Below are 5333 nucleotides of genomic sequence, written 5' to 3'. Positions count from 1 at the left end.
ACTGGAAGAGTTTGGTTCATGTTGTCGACATGTCGAGAAGTTCCTGTTTTCAGTGTGACGAATCCGCTTTGCATGTTCTACAAAAGGACGAGGACTCGCGCTATAATTGATGCGGAAAAACCGTCACCGTCATTACTATTCGTATCACTGTGTATCAAGCGCTCAGGCAGATCTGCTGCTGAAGTTCAGATATGGTAATGGGCGCTTTGTTTAGACCAATCACAACAGACTGAGCCGTCTGACCAATCAGAGCAGAGCATCTCTCTGAAAGTAGGGGTTTAGAGAGACTGAATCTTCAAACTAACCATTTTCAGACTCTTTCAGAAATGAGGTGATGTGCAATGTATATTATGAGGAAAAAGTGTTTTCTGACATTGGATCCATGTACACATATTGTAGAAGACCTCCTAAACAAAATTAGGAACTTTTAAAATAGCATTATAGGGGCACTTTAAAAGAACCATTTTTTTTTTTCTCAGTGTAAAGAACATTTTAATGATGTGAAGAAATATTTTCCACTGTAAAGAACCTTTTTGTGCAATGGAAAGGTTTGGATGTTAAAGGTTCTTTATGGAACCATAGATGCTGATTAAGACCCTTTATTTTTAAGAGTGTATGGCAAAGGTCACTTTGTGAAGAAAAACAAACAAAAAAGCAAACATACACATTTTGAATTTAAAACTATAAATTATTGGTTGTAAAAATGAAAAAATACTGTAAAAAAAAAAGAAGTGTAATTTCTGTGTCACTATCATCACCGAACGGAATTGCAAAAATATTTTCAAACAGATTTCCGGACCCCCACCCCAAATTCACACTATTGGTTGACTCAAATTTGTTTGTTTTTTCATGCAAAATCATTTTACATTTCCCTCTAAAATACACACTTCAGCTTTAAGAAGAAAACAGAGTCGCAGAAAGGATCTGAATTTGAGTCTCCTTTGCACAGTATTACCGTAATGACAGCAAAAGAAAGACTTCCTCTGGACATTATCTGACGTGGAAGATATGCTGTACCAAGAGGAAAATGAATAATGAATGGTATCCGAAACAAAATAAGCCATTGTCTAGGCCACGGACCTTGCTCGCACCATCTCACGAAATATGTACATTCACATCAATTTGTCTCTAATTATGATTATGAAACAGTATAAACCATCAAATTGATCTCTTTGTACAGCACTGCTTTGTCATCGTGCTTCCGTGCAGCGGTTATGCAACTGATCCAGCATAATATATCTGAAAGAGGGACCTCTATGAAACTCTCTGTATAAATGGCTTTTCTGCTCAACAACTGTCATGAATCCTGTAAATGTGATTCCGCAGAGTTTTGTGTGTGCGTCTGTGTGTCAGTTCACTAATCTTTTCCATTTTTTACTTTTATTTATTTATTTATGGACATCACTTGGAACTAAACTGCTCATTATATCATGTGACATGTACCATCTTATCATATTTATAATATACCTATAGTTTATAATATTATTTAAATGTATATTTATAATATACATAGTGGGGCGAAAGGTGGTGACAGTTTTAGGGGCCCCAGCTTTTACAGGAATAACAACAAGACAAACATGTTAAATCTGGCCAGGTTTCGTTAACTCTTTAATTTCTGTGGTTATGTATGTATGCGTGCAATGTCTTTCCAACCCCTCAACAGAATTTTACAATATATCAGTGCATATATGTTGACATCTCATTGACTATGAGTGAATGAGTTATAGTGTTGCATCTGGAAGGTTGTGCACAGTGTTTGTTCACAATGCACACAGGTTAACCGTATGGTTATACGGGCGAGTGCTCTGCATGTCAGACCACGTTGTTCTTTGTATATCTGCTTTGAAAGTAAATGTGTGTGTGTGGATGTACAGTTGGAATGCATTGTGCATATGTGTGTGTGTGCGTGCGTGTGTGTGTGTGTGGGAGAGAGGGAATTATAATGGATACAGGATGGTCTACGTAATCAGTTTGATAGGCATCAATAAAAATAACCAACATAGCCACATCTTTGTGTTGTTACTCATCTCATCTGCTTACAATGGAAATCGACTAAAACCATTAAAAACCTATCAAATTAAAAGAAATTTTAACTGAAATAATTTAAAATGTAAAAAAAAAATCCTTAAACTTATTTTATTTCATCTCTCTCTCTCTCTCTCTCTCTCTCTCTCTCTCTCTCTCTATATATATATATATATATATATATATATATGGTCCTACTCATTATATATATATATATTATTTCAACATTTCTAATTTAGTTTAGGTTGATGTAATAACTAAAACAAATAATAATTAATAAAAACTATATAGACATAAAAAAAACATACAAGTGACAGAAAAAACAGCATGAAATTATTCAAACTAAAAATTAAAATGAACATATAAACATATACATACTAATTCAAAATATGAATATAAAATATAATATGGATGAATATAGCATGGATCAGCTTCCTTCCATCCTTAATTATATAATTAATATAAGTGTAATAACAGAATATAAATATTATCATTTCTTGTGAAAGTTATTATAGAAGCCCGTCCGTATGCCTTGCCCACAGATTGTTCTGGGATGATTTCACAATTAATTGACAATATTATGATGTATTAATAATAAAAATGTAAATACTGTGTCTGTAAACTGTACGTTTATCATGTGCTACCCTTCATTTTCAGGTAAACTAAGAAGTGAAACAACCTGTTGTTGAGGAAGAAGTAGAAGTGCTGATATAAAATAAGGCCTACACAAATACAATTAATTTTGTGATTTTAGAACTGTATGTTCTTCACTGTTGCTTGAGGGACCAAGTTAAATAGAAAATAGAAGAAGAAAAACTGTTTACCTCTAAAATTACATTTATTTGCATACTAAATTGGCCTTCAATAGACCTTAATTCTTAGTCAGCTCTAAATAGCAAAATATCGTTTTTGTGTGTGTGCTGAAGTGGATCTGATTTGGCATTTCATTCACACAGAACCTTTGTAATTCTATTTCCTTCAGAAATGCATATCTATTTTTTTATTACTCACAGCTATAATGGAAATTTGACCAGTGAGCCATTTACACTGGTATGTGTTTCATATGCATCTTAATCAGATAAACTCACATGAAATGCCCAGGAGGGGATTAGATGGATTAGAGGGCTTTCTTTCAGCTGTCTCGCCACTGGATGTCAGTGTCAGGCAATCCTGTGGGAGTTAGAGCGCCTCCCAGCGGTGACGATGAGATTTGCATTTCATCTTTATAAGGCAACAATAACCTAAACTTGTCAGATAGATTTGCTGTGCCTCTGTATGTTTTCCAAATAAACAGCATCTTATAGATTAACTTTGGACACAATTTCAAATCATTCCAACCCAGTAGGCTACCTCTACATAGGCTACAAGTAGGCTACTGTATTTCTGGCAATAAGGAATCTGTATTTTATTCTCAAAAATACATAGCTGGAGATTACTAGGCCTATACTGATAAAAATCCATCCATTAATGGGTACTTTCCAACACAATCCAGCAAAACAGGATATGCTTGATAGCATATAGAGGCCTGTTCCCTCAATATCAAGGCTGACACACAGTCAGAATCTAATAAGATGCCTAACTAGACAGCAGCGTTGCAGTATTTTTGGACACCACAGGATGATACCCCAAAATTATGCTGACACAGGAACACCTTTGATGCCCAAAAGTGTCTCAGTATCCAGCTCACAAGATTTGAGCCTAAATCTACAAGGTCAGTTGGACTTCATCCAATTCCAGAATGTAATCGTATGATAGTATGATAGTTTTAAACAAATACAGATAGAATGTAAAATTTGTTTATAGCTGTGCACATTGCATACTACATACTGCAATCTATCTCTCTTATTAGTTGTGCAAATTATTCAAGTTTAATGCTATTTTCCCTGTTCAACTTATTAGTTATGAAGGACATATAATCATTATTAGGCTGATAAACAGCTTAAAGTCACCATAAAATCGAAATTGACAAATCTTTTTTTTAAATGGAATATTTGTTTTTATTATAAGGGATTTCTCCGTGCACATCTTCTTTCTTTTTTTTTTATCCATGGAGACATGTGTCTCATAATCTTTGAACAAAATAACTTCCCCCCTCTTTTGCAGTGACATCTCTTCTCTGATGATGTGTTTACTGGCGTGAGGGCGGGGCAACCTGTCACTCACATGAGATCCACCAATAGCAAACCACAGGGAGGGGAAGTTGTTTTGATTAAAGAATATAAGGGCTAAAAAAATATGAGATGGAGGAAAAATTATTTGTCAAGGCTTTTGCGTTCTCTCATCGTTTCATCAAGTTTCTCGTGCCGCAAAGGTTTTGCGAGCAAACATAATATTTTTCTCAGCGGAACGCAAAGGTTTTGCGAATTAACGTAAAGTTTCTCGGGGGAACGTAAAAGGTTTTGCAAGCAAACGCAAAGTTTCTCGGGGGAACGCAAAACATTTGCGAGAGAATGCAAAAGCACTGACTTATTATTTTCCCTCCCATATTATTTTCCACCACCATGTCCATTTAGGAGCTCCGTAGAGGGCAGATAATGATGATGTGCACAAATAAATTACTTATAATAAAATACGTCAATATTCCATAAAAAACAAGAATTGTCAGTTTTGAAAATCAATGGACAATTTTTTATGGAATATTGGCACATTTATTCTAAACGATTTAGGCCTACCCGTGCACATCAGTCTATTTTAATAAAAAAAATGTAATGTAATAAATTCATCTTTAAAGGTCAGAACAGGTAGAAATAGCTGAACTGCACATTTTCACTGTGTAGTGAATAGCTCTGTTATTACAAGGCCTACTGCTAGTACTTTCTTTATTACCATTTTTTTTATTGCCATTGTTATTTACTGTTATTTTTTGTTTTAATATTGTCATTGCTGCTACTTCTTGTATGGTGACCTTGAATGGTTTGAAAGGCGCCTTAAATAAAATGCATTATTATTATTATTACAGTTAGCCTACTTAATACAGAGTAGCCTACAAAGTACGGGTTTATATGTAAACATATGCTAAATTATCTGTCCCAGTTCATGGTCATTGTCAAAGGTGTGTGGGAGTCGTGAGGGGCGCTTAGAAACACGAAGCCCACAATGAATCCTCAATGCATTTTTCACGTGAAGGCCAGACATCCCTGAACGTGCATCTGCGAATGTCAAAGGAGTCTCCCCCTTCTTTGGGCTCTGACCATTTTGGTTGAATACGAGGGAGCAGTGTGTGTTCCGGGAATAGCTTCTGTTAGTGGCTGCTGTGGAGGTGAACTAGAGACTACGCGTGAGCTCGAGTATGAGAGAGAGAGAGAGAC

This window comes from Rutilus rutilus (assembly GCF_951802725.1).
Source record: "Rutilus rutilus genome assembly, chromosome: 16".
Lineage (NCBI taxonomy): Eukaryota > Metazoa > Chordata > Actinopteri > Cypriniformes > Leuciscidae > Rutilus > Rutilus rutilus.
The sequence above is the reverse complement of the archived record's forward strand: the minus strand, read 5'-3'. Positions refer to the sequence as shown.